Below are 18,398 nucleotides of genomic sequence, written 5' to 3' on the forward strand. Positions count from 1 at the left end.
GTTATAAATTGCTTACAAAGTTTGCATTTTTACATTTGCACTGAGTTTCGGATTAAAGTACTTTCTTCTTGGTTCTGACACTGAATTTTGTTTACTATTCACTTACAAAGTTTGCATCTTTACATTTGTTATAAATTGCTAATATGTGATTAGATGCACATTATGCCTAAAATTCACTATCCTTATATTTGGCTTTTTGTTCAGGTTGGGCACCTATAACAATGAAGAAAGCACTGCTGTGGACCGATGGATGATACTTTTTGTAGGTTACAAAGGAATTTAGTGATCAATGGAATCTCACGCGAATTGGAGAGGACCCGGCTGTATATATTTGGATGGCAGATGTGAGTCACTATGTTTTTAAAATGTTCAGTGAAGGTAAAGGTTATGAACAATGTAAATTTTCCGCAGAGAGATTTATTATTCTATATTTACGCAAGTTTGGTCGCCTTCTTGGAATGGATCACTCCACCGTGTCTTTCTACTGGAATTTTTTATTTAGATTGTTACAATTTAATTCGAAATTTTATTTGAATTTTCCTATTGTTGTTATTATCATATATTATCATTCCAATTGTTCATTCCAATTTTACTATACACGTGTACAATCTAATTATTTTTAATTTTGCTATAATGTGCAGAAGCCAATGAGATGAAATTAATAACACATTAAACACTCGTGCTTTGGGAATCGGTTGTACCAATCTAAATCCATTGGACCTGCTTCGTGATAATACAACAATGAAAGATGTATAAAGACACGCACAAACCCATCTCTCTATAAAAAGAGATTGGAGAGAATTTCTTTTATCAGCCATGGAACTTCAAAGGTTTTTTTTTTTTCACACAAATGCCCATCATGTTACAAAATGACCCATCGTAAAACTACAAAATGAGTACAACTCTGAAGATTTTTTTTTTTAATTTTTAATTTTTAATTTTTTAAGCTGCGAAAATTTCAATCACCAATGGAGATTGAAGATTCAAAAGCGTGAATAGATCTTTTGGATAAACATTGTCACCAAGGTTCATCTTTCTGTGTAAAATATATATACTGCTAAGTTTTGTTCATGAAATTTTCTGGTTAATAATATGAATTTAGACTTAACTGAGCCTTTTAAACATGAATAAACTCATGATTAATAATATATCCATTCCTGTGCGGTAGCACAGGGCTACATACTAGTAATAATAATAGGTGAAGCTAAGAGAAACTCAAATTAGAATTCCAAATTAAAGTTCCAACTTTACACCATTTGTCCTAAATTATTTATTCTTAAAAAATTTTATTTCTTAATTTTAGAATAAAATGTGGGACCACATCATAAATATTCATCCAAATGAGTTATTAAGTACAAAAACCAAAGAGTCTAAAATAAATAAATCGTATGGAAAAAAAAAGTGTTTCACAATAATTTAAAAAAAAATGGACAATTTACATTTTATACCTAATAATATCCTTACAAAAATTTTTAAAAGCTAACAAAATATAAAAATGACTATCAATAATATTTAAATTATATATATATATATAGGAATTATATTATACATCTTATTGTATATCTTTAAGTGTATCCATCCATATGCATGAGGTTATAAACTAGTATATATTAATAGCCAAATTAGAGAAAATCCAATTAGATTTTAATTGGATTCTCAATTTTGTGCCACATGTCCCATTTAATTTTTAATTTTGTGCCAAGTGAATTATCGAGTGTAAAAATTGAAGAGTTCAAATTCAAGTAGATTCTAAATTAGATTTTAATTGGGGTCCGATTTTTCACCACGTGTTCATCTAAGTTTTTACTTTTTGTGATAAATGAATTATTGGATGCAAAAATTGAAGAGTCTAAAACTAATTAAATTATAAATATGTATATATATATATATATATATATATGTATATGTATATTATTATTATTATTATTATTATTATTATTATTATTATTATAATAGGTAAAGCTGAGAGAAAATCCAATTAGATTTTAAATTGGAATTCAATTTGAGTTTAATTTTGCGCCACTTGTCCCATCTAATCTAAATTTTTAAATTTTTGTGCCAAGTGAATTAATTCAATGTAAAAATTGGATTTCAATTAGAGTTTAATTTTGTGACACATGTCCCATTTAATATAAGTTTTTTTAATTTTTGCACCAATTGAGTTAATTTTGTGTAAAAAAAAACGAGGAGTCCAATATAAGTATACCATAAAAAACATAATTTTTAAATGATTTTTATATTTATTATCCTTTTTTTTGTAGAAGTAAAAACAATTCAAGTTTATAAGTCATCAATTAGAGTCTAATTTTGCACATCGTGTCCCATCTAATCAAAAATTTTAAAATTTTTGTACCAAGTTAATTAGTTTAGCATAAAAATTGGATTTCAATTAGAGTTTAATTTTACAACACGTGTCCCATTTAATCAAAATTTTTTTAATTTTTGTGCCAAATGAGTTAATTTAGAGTAGAAAATGAGGTGTCCAATATAAATAAATCATAAAAAAACATAATCATATATCTAACACTATATATAAAATTAGAGGAAGAGAAAGCTTGAATGACTTTATATTTATGAGCCTTTTTTATAACTAAAAACAATTCAAATTTATAAGGCATCTCTCTCTCTCTCTCTCTCTCTCTCTCTCTCTCTCTCTCTCTCTCTCTATATATATATATATATAAATTTAGAGAAAATCCAATTAAATTCTATAATTGAAGTCCAATTTTGCATCGTGTGTCCTAAATTATTTATTTTTAGAGAGAGTTTTATTTCTTAATTTTGGAATTAAATGCGGAACCATATCATAAATATCCATTTAATTGAGTTATTGCGTACAAAAACCATAGAGTCTAAAATTAATGGACATAAAAATATTTAAAAAATGGACAATTTACATTTTCTACCAAATAACATTCTTACAAGATATTTTAAAGAGTTAAAAAATATATATATAAGAATGACTATCAATAATATTTAAATTATATATGTAAGAATTATACTATGCATCTTAATGTGTATCTTTTAAGTATATCCATGGATATGCATAGGGTTACAACCTAATATATATAATGAGAAAATATTACATATTTTAGAAATATATAATTTTTAAAAAGTTTAAGCTAATACCTTGTATAATTTAAATATTTTCTAAAAAAATATGTATAATTTGAATTATATAATTGTGATTGTTTTTAATTGTACCTGTACGGCACCTAACATCCAAGTCCATTTGGGTCTTCGGCCATGGGTTAATAATATGGGCCGGGGGTCCAACCTCCGCACCACTAAGGATCCCGTCCCAAGCTCACAATAACTACAATTCCAAGCTGGGTGTTGTCCAAATACTTGAAAAGCATACTGCAGGTGCCCTGCTCACATACAGCTCGGAAAATCATCCTCGGACGATATACACATGCTCAGTCATATCACCATTTGAGTGCTCGACAGAACCCTAGGAAACTCCGCTGCCGAACACACTTGCTACAGTGGGAACCATTTCCAAAGCCACTCATACCTAAACATCCACTTAAATTTATCAACATTGGACCTCTCTTTGCACTAGTTAAAAAGATAATGATAATCCCCCCATTAACAATGGACTATAAATAGGAGAAATGAATGAATGGAAAGGGGATGCAATTTTGGGAGGAGAAAAGAGAGAGAAAGAGAGGGTCTGAAAGGAAGAAAACGTAGAGAAAGAGAGAAAAGTGATCTCATTGAGTCTCTAAACTTAGAACAACCCAAAGTAGGATACCCAGACCCACTATACAAATAAGTTGTAAGCCCAAGTAGTGGTTTGGCCCAGCAAACCCGTCTTTGGTGCGCACAATTGGCGCCCACCGTAGGGCTCTCCTATGACGCTGTGGTTCTAGAGGGACTCGAGCTCGGGAAAAATGTCTGAAAGGCATTCGGGAGGTCACGCGAAAAGTGGATCCGTAGGGTTTTCTCGAGGGTCTAGCTGGCGAGAGCGTAGACAGAAGGAACGAGAAGATAGGGAGCACGACCAATGAGAAGAAATGTCCAGTATGGGAGAAGGATCGTACCAAACCCAACGAACAGTCTCTGGTGCTACGGGACATAGGTAGAGGGAGGAATGAGATGAAGAGCTTGAACGGCTGCGCAGACTAGTCAGGGTTTTGGAGCTAGAGGTAAGGGGTAGGCGTCGGAGAAGAGACAGAGATGACCAACAATGGGAGGTCGGCATCGGGGGAAATAGATATGAGGAGGGATCTAATCAGTCCGGATCTCGGCTACGGTGAAGTCGTTCACATTCCCGAGAATCCCATCAATACTGAGACCATTCACATTCGCGGGGATCTCGACGATATAGGAACTGGTCTCCCTCCCGGGAGTCGGGGCAACGCCGAGACCGCTCACGTTCTTGGGAAAATCAAGTTAGGAACTCAGTCTCCCCGGAGGAAAGGCGGCCTCGAAATGCTGTCACGGATGCTATGAGTCGCGCTTTGCAAAAAGTAGCTCGATCCCCGTTTTCGGACGAAATCGAGCGGGCCAAAATGCCAGACAAGTTTACCCGCCCATCGTTCAATTGCTACGACAAGAAAACTGATCCAGTAGAGCACGTCAGTCATTATATTCAGATGATGTCTTTGCATACTCATAACGATGCACTGATGTGCAAGGTATTTCCTTCGAGTCTGGGACTAACTGCTTTGAGGTGGTTTAATGGGTTACAAAAAGGATCCATACGTAGTTTTTTCGAGCTAATTTAGGAGTTCGGCGTTTGGTTTGTGACTTGCAGCTGAGTACCTCAGCCGGTAGATGCGCTTCTGTTAATGAAAATAAGGGCGGGAGAGACCCTCCATAGTTACGTTAGCCGGTATTGGGAGCTATACAATGAGATAGGTGGGGATAACGAAAGGGTCGCAGTAAGCACTTTTAGGATAGGGTTGCCCAAGGATTCCGGCCTACGAGAGTCATTGACCAAGAAGCCTCCCGAAGGCATGCGACAGCTTATGAGACGCATTGAGGAATATAAGCGATTAGAGGATGACCGGCTGCAGAGCAAAGGTAAAGCACCAATGATGAATCGTCCCCGGCAAACTGGTTTTCCATTCAGATCTCGGGGGGGTCTGACGATTCAAGAGCCGACCGCACAGATGGGAGAAGTGAATGTGACGTTTAAGGAACCAGTACACAGGATTCTTGATCGGATCAAACACAAGCCGTATTTTCGATGGCCGAACAAGATGGGAGGGGACCCATCCAGGAGGAATTAGAATCTGTAGTGCACTTATCACTGGGACAAAGGTCACACTACCGAACAGTGCCGGGTGTTGAAGGATCACCTCAGGCAATTAGTCAAGGCCAGGCATTTAAAGGATTTGGTGCTGGACTCGAGGGACAGAATTGCAGGGCAAGATACTCGGTAAAGTGAAAACCCTCTCCCACCCCTTGTTGGGGTGATTGAAGTTATCCATGTTGCCCCGGAAAAGCTTAGTGCAGGAAGAAGGAAAGGAGTGTTGACAGTAGTACTAGTAGAGGGTAACCTGGACCTACAGTTGCCGGGTAAGAAGATGAAGTTTGCACGGGAACCTATCTCATTCGACGATGACGATTTGGAGGGGACGATCAACCACGTGATGACGCATTAGTGATCAAGGGCCCGGATAAATGGCTTCTTAGTAAAAAGGGTAATGGTAGACCAAGGAAGCGGGGCTGACGTAATGTACCTGGATCTATTCAGGAGACTTGGACTGAGGAAAGAGGACCTGATGAAGCACACTTAGCCCTTGGTTGGGTTTGACAGTAAAGTAGTGATTCCTGAAAGGCAAATTTCACTTCCCGTGATTATGGAAGGGAAGGAGGTGGCAGTGACATTTACAATAGTAAGTTCATTTTCCTCGTATACAGCCATCTTGGGAAGACCTTGGATCCATTCAATAGGGGTTATCCCGTCTACCCTATATGTAAAGATCAAGTTCCCAACTGAGTAGGGTGTCACCGTGATAAAGGAGACCAGCAAGCGGCCAGACAGTGTCTTATTGCCGTAGTTAATTGGAAGCGAGGGAATCAAGTCAATCAAGGAGAAACAACCGGACCACTAGTAAGAGATAAAGGGACTGGGCAGTCCGAATAGGAGCAGGTTGAGTGGGAAGATGCATCCTGGAAGGTCCCTTTATAGCAATCACAGGGGCCCCGAGAAGGAATGGGGGCTGGTTGCGCCGAGGAGTTAGTAAAGGTAAAGATATTACCAGACACTAATAAATATTTTCAGGTTGGAGCGAGCATGAATAATGAGGAAAGGGTCCAAGTATTGCTATTTCTGACTCAAAACATAGATGTCTTCGCTTGGAACCCCTATGAAGTCCCCGGGGTTAATCCCGGGTTTATCGTCCACGAGCTTAATGTAGACCCTTCGTATCCCTCGAAGAAGCAGAAGCCAAGAAGATTAGCCAAAGACCATGTTGAGGCGGTAAGGCAGGAGGTAGAGAAGTTGAAGGAAGCCAGAGCAATAAAGGAGACCTTTTTCCTGGAGTGGCTGGCAAATACCGTGGTCGTCAAGAAGAAGAACGGCAAATGGAGGGTCTGTGTGGATTTCATGGACTTGAACCGAGAATGCCCAAAGGACCTGTTTCCCATGCCAAAAATTGATCAATTGGTGGATGCCACTTACGGGCACTCGAGGATGAGTTTCCTGGATGCCTTTCAAGGATACCATCAGATTGCCCTGGTCGCTGAAGACCAGGAGAAAACGGCATTCATATCTCCCAATGCTAATTATCATTACACCGTGATACCCTCTGGGCTAAAGAATGCCGAGGCGACATACCAGCGGATGATGACGAGGATGTTTCGAGATAAAATTGGGCATTCGGTTGAAATGTATATTGACGACATGGTGGTGAAGAGCAAGCAAGAGGCACGGCATGTAGAAGATCTTCAGGGGGTGTTTGAGGTATTGCGAAAACATAGATTGCGGCTTAACGAGGAAAAATGTGCCTTTGGAGTGGGGGCCAGCAAATTTTTGGGGTACTTGATCACCAGCAATGGGATAGAGGTTAATCCCAACCAGATAGAGGCCATGAAGCGTCTCAAGTCGCCGAGCAATCCGAAAGAAGTACAGTTGTTGACTGGGATGTTAGCCGCTCTTAATCAGTTCATCTCAAAATTCTTAGATCACTGTCATCCATTTTATCAGCTTTTAAAGAAGTGGAAGGGATTTCAATGGGATGATGAATATGAAAAAGCTTTCCAGGATCTCAAGGAATACTTAATGTGGGCGCCAATGTTGACTGCACCAGAGCCCAAAGAGGAGTTGTTTATGTACCTCTCGGTATCCGACCATGCTGTAAGTGTCGTGCTTTTAAGAGACCGGGGAGTATAACAACCCGTGTATTATATTAGCAAGACCCTAGTCGACGCAGAGACCAAATATTTGCCTTTAAAGAAATTGGTGTTGGCCCTAGTACATGCCACCAGGAAGTTGCCTTAGTACTTTCAGGCTCATACCGTGTATGTGTTGATCGAATACCCCCTACAGTCATTACTGAAAAGATCAGATTTCACGGGGCGAATAGCTAAGTGGGGGACACGGCTCGACGTAAGGTATAAGCCAAGAAGTTCAATAAAAGGGCAGGTATTAGCTAATTTTGTGGCGGAATTCTCTCTTAAGGGGGAAATGGTCTGTCAGTTGGAACATCGCCCGTGGAAGGTGCATGTGGACGGTGCTTCCAGCACCAAAGGGGCCGGAGCCGAGATCGTCATAATTACCCCAGAAGGTATTCTCTTGGAGCATTCATTCAGATTGGGGTTTAACGCCTCCAACAACGAGGCAAAGTATAAAGCTTTGCTTGTCGGATTGAGGGCATTCGTAAGGTTAAAAGCTCGGGATGTTGCAGGGAAGTTTTGAGGCTCGTGATCCTCGAATGAAAGCTTACTTAGAATTGGTAAAGCAAACCATAAGTAACTTTTGTACGGTGAAGGTGATCCAAGTGGCCCGAGCACAGAACAGACATGTCGACTCCCTCGCCACACTGGCATCGTCAATTACCGAGGAGATTCCCCGACTAATCAAAGTGGAACTTGTCCCCGAGCCTAGCATAAAGGTGGCGGGAGATGAGGGGGCTGCAAGGGTCGAAGTCACAACAGTCACAGCACTTGGACCGAGCTGGATGAATCCCATTATTGACTTCTTGGCCGACGATCGAATCCTGGACGATGAGAAGGAAGCCAACAAGATCCGCAGGGTAGCCGCTCGGTATTAGTTGTCCAAAGACTGGAAGCTCTATTGCAGGTCATTCGGGGGACCGTATCTTTTGTGCTTACACCTAGAGAAAGTAGGCCAACTCTTGGCCAAGCTACATGAAGGGGTATGCGGCAGCCATGTAGGAGGACAATCATTGGCGCACCAGGCAATGACTTAGGGATTCTAGTGGCCCCAAATGCAGAAAGACACCGTAGAATACGTTTGAAAGTGTGAGCAATGTCAGAAGCATGCCCCTTTGATTCACTAGCCTGCCGGCCATTTGAACCCGATTAGTAGTCATTGGCCCTTCGCACAATGGGGGCTGGATATACTCGGACTATTTCCCCGAGCAACAGGTAACTGAAGATTCGTTTTGGTAGCCGTGGATTACTTCACCAAATGGGTGGAGGCGGAGGCGGAGGCTCTGGCTAATATTCGGGACATAGATATGAAGAAATTCGTATGGAAGAATATAATCACCAGGTTTGGGGTTCCGGACTCCCTTATATCGGATAATGGACTGTAGTTCGACAGCCGAGCTTTCCGTGAATTTTGCAGCAACCTCGGTATCAGGAACAGATATTCCTCTCTAATGTATCCCCAAGGTAATGACCAGACTGAGGCTATAAATAAGGTAATCATGAACGGCTTGAAGAGAAGACTGGAAGGTGCAAAGGGTAACTGGGCCGAGGAATTACCCAATGTTTTGTGGGCGTACCGGACAACTCCTCGGAGGTTTACAAGGGAGACCCCATTCTCTCTCACGTACGGGGCAGAGGCCGTGATACCAGCCGAGGTCAATTTGTGTAGCGCGCGAGTTTCAGAATACAACACGTCCCAGAATAACTGTCAGCTGATGAAGCGTCTCGATTTACTTGAAGAAAACCGGGACACAGCGACTATACGACTAGCTGAGTATCAGCAAAAGCTTGCCCGGCGTTATAACCAAGATGTAAAGGTGAGGGAATTCAATGCCGGAGACCTGGTACTGAGGAAAGCAGTAGGAAGCATGCGAGATACAAAAACCCGGGAAACTAGCCCAAACTTGGGAAGGACCGTACAAAATTACAGTCATTGCAGGTGTAGGGGCGTATTATCTGGAAGACATGAATGAGATATCGTTGCCCCAGCCTTGAAATGCTTATAATCTTAAGAAGTTTTATCAATGACTGTCCATGCACGGAAAAATGTACTTTGTATTAACTAATATGATAACGATGTAACTAGTTCGTGCAGGCCCAACCAATTCTATTTTTTTTAGTACGTCCGGTTGATAAATACGGAGGAAGCTAAAGAGATTCAAGTAGTTAGTAAATTTCTAAGGACAGAAGCCTACTTCTCGGTTCAATCCCTATCACCGAGCAGGTGGAAACCTTATTCAAAAATTTCTAAGGACAGAAGCCTGCTTCTCGGTTTGGTCCCTATCACCGAGCAGGTGGAAACCTTATTAAAAAATTTCTAAGGACAGAAGCCTGCTTCTTGGTTCAGTCCCTATCACCGAGCAGGTAGCAACCTTATTCAAAATGTTCTCAGGACAGAAGTATTACAAAAGAAAATATTATATTCCAGCACAGAAACATGCCCTGTTCATTAGTGAAACATGCATGCACAGAAACTTTGAAGTATTTACAAAGAGGTTAAAATATAGATGCATAGTCATAAAAACGATTAAGGTAACTGGCCGGCAAATAAACCTTAGTCAAAATCAATCATGAAAAATCAATTACTTCATCACCAAAACCTAGTGACATTAAGTTTAAACCCAGGAATTAAGTAACTGTTTAGTAAAGAAATCAAAAATAAACTGTTTAGTCGCCACAGCCCGACAACATGGGCAAGCCAACTCAAAATAAAAGTTACTAAATAGAAGCAAATAAAAGATAAAGTAAAACAGGTTCAGCAATCAGGAAGTAAGATCCACGGGCTGCGTCTCAGAGGCCATTTCGGTAGAATGGTGCTCGGATACAGAAGGCTGGAGATGAACATTTTCACTAGAAAGGCCGTCAGTAGGGGGGTTGCTGGTGGCTTTTGTCTCGATCATTTCCACATAAGCGTCAATCTGCTCCACCAGCTTCCTCAAACTATCCATCTCCTCCTCATCATTTGGTCCTACAAGGTTCTGTGCGGCTGGGGCAGGGTCTGGAAAGGGGATTCGGCCAGGATCCCTAAGAGGGGAGTCCTCGGGCACCCCTAAGGCCTTTAGGGCAGCCATCCAGCCTTCCTGAAAAGACAGCTGCCGAGCTTGCATTACTACTAGCTCCATGCCCTTCTCTACATCGACAAAACCCTTATCATACCACTTACTCTCACAAGCTTCCAGGGTCGCCCGTAAATCAGCAACTTCCTCGGACAAGGTAGCATTTAAACTTGCTGCTTTGGACAGCTTCACTTTCGTTTCATTTTGCTGCGTCACCAGCTCCGCCAACGCCCGGGATTTCTCCACAGTAGTGGCCCTCTTCTTGGCAGCCTCAACAGTTTTCGTTTTCTCCTTAGCCATTTTTACAGCCTCTTCCCTGCCGACCTTCTCCCGATCAACCTCCTCAATAAGGTCCTTCACCCTCTCATTTAGGATATGGGCTAGTTAAACAGCCTATTAGAGACAACATTACTCACGTACGGTAACTTAAAGGAGCAACGTATATGGCAATAATAAGAATATGTGTAAAAAACAAGTGTACAAAGGAAGAGAAGTTACCGCGACAGTGTGCCATTGGAGTCTTCTCCCCATGGACTCATCGGTCCCATCAGCAAAAGCGCTCACATCCTCGGGTAAAAGGAGACCGTGCACCAAGCTTTGGGCAACACGGCCCCCTTCTCCTTTCTCCCATGCCCGAACATTGGCACTAGCCGGGAGGGGCGTGCCATCTAACTCAAATGTGGGTTGCCATAATTGCGCCAGTCTAGAGGATGAGGCCACGTCTGTCCCAACCTGGGCCGGGAGCTCCCGAATAGTGACACCCCTAGACGGTTGGTGGGGAGTTTGAACCTGAGCATCTCCCGGGCTAGTGGAGGTTAGATCAATAACTCGTTGTCTCTTACGAGTCCGCTCGGAAGGAGGAGGAGGTAGAGGATGATCGGGAGGAGCCAGGACACGCCCTTGGGGTGGTTGCTGCTGAATGGCTTGACTTGCCCCAGGAATAAAACTGCTAGCAGTCAAAGTCTTACGAGTCACCATGTCTTCAGGAACAGAATGCGTCCTGGAAGAGTCACTGGATTCTGCAGCTACTTGTTCGGCTACCTGAATAGGAGCCTTAGGTTCTGCAGGTACAACTTCACGCTGAACGGCCTCGTGAGCACATTCCCGGAGATATCTGGAGGCTGCTTTGGCTGATTCATCTCTTATAGGCACGAGTTCGTCCGAACAGGTGTATCGTAGGCCGAGGTCTCGGGCTTCACCTACGGTAAAATTGGGAGGAAGAAAGTTCGTATGTCGAACGTCTATGTAGGAAAGGAGAGGACTGTCAACAATAAAGGCTTGGTTGAAGGGTTGCCAAGTGGAGTACATCGGATCTACGCCGAGGATGAGGTGAGATGCACGGAGTTGCCCATCTCGATGCACAAAAATTTCAGACCTGAGCACAAAGTTCAGGTCCCGAATGTGAACCGTTCTGATGTCCTGGGTAAACACCGAACCATCTGCAGCAAAAGATGGTGAGTCAGAGTTAAGGTAAATAAAATAATTACGAACGGAAGGGATATAATAAATTAAAGATTAGAACGAACCAGCTTCGCACCGAGATAAGGGGGGAGGGATACCACCGGCAAACCAATTGCCGCGCACCCGGATGAATTCCTCGGCAAAGTTCCTATTAGAGTCCGACAAACATGAAATTAGTCGTACCCTCATGTCTCTAGTCTTTAAATAGTAATTGGATTTCTTCTTTCCACGTAGGCTGTACATGTGGTTTATGTCATAATGGTTTAATTGCAAACCAAACGTTTGGTTTAACCTACTCACACAACTCACTACCCGGTAAAAGTTGGGGGGGAGTTGGTCGGGACTCAATCCATAGTATCTAAGGGTATTAAGTAAAAGTGGGTCTATAGGAAACCTAATCCCACCCTCTAGAATAGACATCAACGGGAAAAAGGCCGTGTTTTCCCCTTTGTGGAGAGCGATCTCGCTTTCATGGCAATACGCCATCTCCACATCATCAGGGACACTAAAGTTTTGCCTAAAAGCGGCTAAGGGCGCTCCGGCATTCAAAAGATAAGCAAAACCTATCCTGAATCCTAAGAATTAGAAATAACTCTGGGAAAAGAAATAAAAGCAAAGGAAATAAAAGCAAAGGAAAGGGGAAGAAGACTTACCTCTGGTTCTAAAGGAGAGGAGGATTCTAGGTTTGTGGACAAGTATGTAGGTGAATGCTCGGCAGAGAGAAATTTCAGAGGAACAAAGAATGAAAAGTGAGAAGATGGATTATGATGAACTATTTATAGGAACCAAGGGAAATGAGCTTTGGTTAATGAGCAATAATTGGTATTAATTAGTAATGATGAAGTAAAAAGGAGTGGCCTTAGAAATACCCAAAGCAACCAACACGTGCGCCTCGGTTTGTGAATCGACAGGTAATAATGATGGCAGAACCAGAAGGTCATAAGCAACGCGCCTTTTGAGAAACGCATTAATGGACCACTGAAACCGCCCAAAACGCACTCGTTGGATTTCTCGGGGAAACTGCTGCCTCTTTGGCTCCTTGATTCGTCCCTTGGAGCCATGAACGAATCAAGGGGGGGCTATTGTACGGCACCTAACATCCAAGTCCATTTGGGCCTTAGGCCATAGATTAATAATATGGGTCGGGGGTCCAATCTCTGCACCGTTAAGGATCCCGTCCCAAGCCCACAATAACTACGAGTCCAAGTTGGGTGTTGTCCAAATACTTGAAAAGTATACTGCGGGTGCCCCACTCACATACAGCTCGGAAAATCATCCCCGGACGATATACATATGCTCGATCATATCACCATTTGAGTGCTCAGCAGAACCCTAGGAAACTCCATTGCTGAACACACTTGCTGCAGTGGGAACCATTTCCAAAGCCACTCATACTTAAACATCCACTTAAATTTATCAACATTGGACCTCTCTTTGCACTAGTTAAAAAGATAACGATGATCCCCCCCATTAACAATGGGCTATAAATAGGAGAAACGAATGAATGGAAAAGGGATGCAATTTTGGGAGGAGAAAAGAGAGAGAAAGAGAGGGTCTGAGAGGAAGAAAACGTAGAGAAAGAGAGAAAAGTGATCTCATTGAGTCTCTAAACCTAAAACAACCCAAAGTAGGATACCCAAACCCACCATACAAATAAGTTGTGAGCCCAAGTAGCGGTTTGACCCAGCAAACCCGTCTTTGGTGTGCAGAGTACCCATGTATATATACGAGGCTACACACTAGTAAATTATAAAGGCTAACAAATTTGTTTCAAAATCTTTCTATAGCTACTCATAAGTCATGAACTTTTATTCTCAACTAGCATGTAGCCCGTGCTTATGCATGGAAACATTAACAATTGTGATGATAAGATGTTCATCTTGGTAGATTCGGTTTCCACATTGAGCATTATGAATGGAGGTAACTTGACACCAACATTTAAAAATCAAATTGGACACATAACACAAAATTAAACTACAATTAAAAATTAATTTGATTCGATTTGAATTCTAAAATTGTACTTCAACTTAATACAATATATATGATTATATTTTTGTCCACTTTTAACAAATTAACAAAATATTAATCCAAACACAATAAAAACTATTAAAAAAAAAAAGTCAAAGAAATCTTGGTTCATTTTTAATTTCTTATTTTGTAGGGTTTTTTTTTTTTTTTTTTTTTTTTTTTTTTTTTTTTTGAGATATTAATATAAGGTACAGTTTATAAAATGCTTCATCAAAATATGAGATTATTGTTTTTGTGGTTATTTCAATTTTGATAGTTAAAAACGTAATTTCAATTATTGGGATGGCAAGTTACAGGCTCTTGGTTATTGGAGCTGTAATGTATAGTGAAGCCAAGAACAAATTCAAATGAAACTTGTGTGTGTTATCATCAAGCTAGCACATTCAATCATCCTTTTACTTGGCATAGGGGACACTATCAAGATTTCGATACCATGATTCAACCTCTTGCTAAGCTAATGCCTTTAATTTGCCTACATAACTTTTACTATTTGGAAGTTAAAAGATAGTTTCCATTATTACACACCATCAAAATTTAATAGGAAGCAAGTTCTATACAAAACCATTGATCTCCGCTTATTAGGTTGCATTATCAGCTTTTGTTTTAGGGTATTGCTGGGCCTAATGGATTCAGTCATTTCTTTTTAACCCTAAGACTCTTCGGTGCTGTGGGTTTCAGTTAGCTCAACTGATAAAATTTGTGATGGTTGAATAAGAGATCCAGGGTTCATTCTTCACCTAAACAAAAAAGTGATCGGTGTTTTGGTCTGATGATACTGAGCACAATCATCAGAAGTTGATATTATAGGTTGAAACTCTATAAAAAAAAAAAAAAAAAAAAAAAAAAAAAAAAAAAAAAAAAAAAATCGGTGTCATACCTTGATTAATTACTGAAATATTTTTCAATAATTTTTTAACAAATTCATTATTAGAATCTAAGTTATAGTGTTGTATGGGAGCTGTACAATGTTTATTAATCTACCAAACGTGTTTAATAATTATTTGTGCCTTCCACAGAAATTAGAACTTAACATGTCTGATAATTATTATTATTATTATTTTCATGTTGATAATTTTTAAAATAATTTTTTAACAAAAAGAATAAAATTTACATCCAAAATACAAATAGAAAAAAGAAAAAAGCATTATGAATCAAACATCTCTAACAACAAAATTTCATGTAAACAGCCAAAAATTGTTCTATCTTTCTCTGTCCATCATGAACCTCATGTGGCTGTAATAATAATGATAGAAATAAATTACAGTAAATCCACAGGGTTTTATCCACTTGAACTTTTCATCTATTTAAATGATATTCACATGAAAAACCATGGTTACATCAGATAAATACAAAATAGCCCTTGTTAAGACACATTTTAATGATTCTCAAAGCACCAAAATACAGCAATGCCGCAAGAAAATGTCTTTAAAAGAATCGCAATTTGTGCATGGATTCTGACATTTCTACTTTATTTTCAAACCAAATGTTATTACCATATCTAATTCATATTTTTGCAAAATACACATATGGCATAGCATCAACCCAATACATATTGGATCCCCAACCAAAAAGCTAAAGAGTTACGTACGTAGATATGTGTACATTTTTTTAAATAAAAAAGTCTTACTTCTAATGGACTCTAGTTTGTGTGCCTATGTGTGTTTGTAGAAGTGGGATCTACGATACATAACTTAAACCATTTTGGCTCGCTTAGAGTAACCTGAAAAGTCTCATTCATAGCATGTTATAGCTCTTAAGAGAACTGAATCTAAAATTTTATCTTTTTTTGGCGATTCATGCAGCACAGGAAGTCCAAGACGAAGGCAACATCATCTGGTTAACGACAAGAACTATCATTGAGATTGGAATCTTCTTGGAGGCGCCAATGAAGCGTAATGTATGAGAATGTGAAGCAAGGAAGAGTGGGATTGAACATTGTGTTTGAACCCGAGCTTGCTCTTAGAAATCCAAAAGGAGGAGGAGAGGGCGGTGTGTGGATCTAGTTGGTAGAGGTTGAGAGAGAAGAAGGAGGAGACATGGGATGCCGATATGGAATTAGGAGAAGGAGATGAGGTTTTATTTTTAAAGTCTTTCTCGTTGGACTCCTCAGTTCTGGTAGTGGTATTAGAAGAGCTCCAGAGTCTACTGAGTTCACCAATAAAAGTGTGCAGGTGGAATGTTCTTGCTTAGGCCAATGAGCATTATTATTGTGATTTTCATGGCTTCCGTGTTAAATGTTAATGCATCATTTATTTTGGCACAAAAATTATAAAATTTAGATAAGACATGTGGCATAAATTGGATTCCAATTTATAATCTAATTAGATTTTTTTTTTTTTTTTTTTTTTTTTTTTAAGTTTTGGGTAGGACAAGTGGTGCAAAATTGAAAATCTAATTAAAATCTAACTGGATTTTCTTTCAGTTTTCCCTATTAATATATATATATATATATATATAGATTATATAGAATAGTGTAAACTAAAATGCCACTTAGCTCTGCTAATTTGTCAAGCAATCTGGCTAATTTCCATATTTTCGTGCCAAATGCTGAAAATTGAGAGCACTTCTGACTTCTGTGTGCATTGGGCACCCCATCTAGACATATCTTCATGCCTTCCACACTGGCTTTTCATTAAAATTCTTCATATATCTTACACACCACTCTCCAAGGAGACAAAATCTGTACTAGATGGCCAGAAAATTTTAAAATAAAAGATGAACATTTTAGTGTCAAATGGAATGACATTAATATTATTTTCAAAATTGATAAGTTTAGAAACATCACAATTTTTTTTTTCAATTATTGATGTAATATGTTGTGATTGATGCATAATAAATATGTTGCCTAGAACTAATCCACAATGTAAGTTAAAAGTGTGTAAATTTCAGTTAATTTGACTAGTAAAATGTTTTGTCACCCAATAAAAAACTTGAGAACAAATCCACTAATACTAAAAATAGATCCTTTAAAGCTTTTGACGTGGTAAATGAAACAAAAAGAATGTAATAGTCTAATTAGAAATCACCCTAATCAAGAAAGGGTCCTTGGTGTTCATAATATACTTCTTTTTCTTAATTTTTTTAAAACGTTCTATATTTCTTGAATATATAGATCTAAATCACAATTAAACCTTCTAAGAGCATTTGCAGCAGTGGAGCTATAATGCTATAATGCTAAAATTTAGCTCCTCAAACCCAAAAACCTTGCTGCAGCAGTGGAGCTAAATCTAAAAAATTTAGCTCCATTGCTACAGTGCACATCTATAAATAGATGTGCACTGTTCATAACATCTAAAAGAAAAAATATTATTTTATTAAATTTCTCTCTCCTCTTTTATTAAAAAATTATTTTTTCCTTTTTCTTTTTCTTTCTCTCTCTCCGGTGTCTCTTCTTTCTTCCTCTTTCTTCCTCTTCCAGTCCTCCATTTTAATCAAACCGACCTCAGTCCGTTGCTCCAAAGCCCAACGCCGACCACTCCTCACTGCCCAGCGCCGATCGCCGATCGAAGTTCATCCCAGCGCCGACCACTCCTCGCTGCCCAGCGCCGATCGCCGATCGAAGCCCAGCCCAACGTCGACCACTCCTCAACATCGATCGCTGATCGAAGCCCAGCCCAGCGCTGACCACTCCTCGCTGCCCAACGCCGATCGCTGATCAAAGCCCAACCCAGCGCCGACCACTCCTCACTGCCCAGCGCCGACCACTCCTCACTGCCCAGCGCCGACCGAGCTCCACCCTCTCTTTGCAAGGCCCAGCGCCGATGTGGGTTTGTGTTTATGTTTTCTGATCTGTTGTGGGTGTGTTTGTGTTTGTGGCAGTGGGCTTGTGCTCGTTAAGGTTTTTTTTTTTTTTTTTTTTTTTTTTTTTTTTTAATACTGTGGACTGCCGGTAGTGGTGGTGGTGGTGGTGGTGGTGGTGGTGGTTGTCTGTGGTTGATGGTAGAGGTGGTTGAGGTTGGTGGTGTAATATTTTTTTGGTAGTAGAATATATTATTTTATTGTAGTAGTTATAATATTTTATTGTGATATTTATATTATTTTATTATGCTGAAAGCTAAAATAGATCCACTGCTGTAGTATGTGTGTAGGTAAAATAGATAAAGTAACTTTTGGTGGAGCTAAATTGCTAAAAATTTAGCTCCACTGCTGTGGATGCTCTAATTTAATGGTATTCTCTAGGGAAAAGCCAAAAGTCACTTTATATATCATTAATGTGAGATTGTGAGCTAACAACCCTTGTTGGTGAAAAAATCAATTCAATTTCAAACCCCCCCAAAAAAAAAAAAAAAAAAAAAAAAAAAAAAAAAAACCTAAGTGATGAAACGTCAACAATCGCACGCCAGCTAAGCTAAGCATGAAAAAGCCGGCAGAATTTACTTCTATTTTTATTTTGATCATATCAACCACGTGCCATAGATGTGTCAAACCTAGCATGGTTCATGAAGGAAAAATAACAAAAGTGCCATTTTCTGCAGTTACAAGAGGGAAAACAAACAAAAACCC

The sequence above is a fragment of the Quercus lobata genome, chromosome 12, assembly GCF_001633185.2.
Source record: "Quercus lobata isolate SW786 chromosome 12, ValleyOak3.0 Primary Assembly, whole genome shotgun sequence".
Taxonomy (NCBI): Eukaryota; Viridiplantae; Streptophyta; class Magnoliopsida; order Fagales; family Fagaceae; genus Quercus; species Quercus lobata.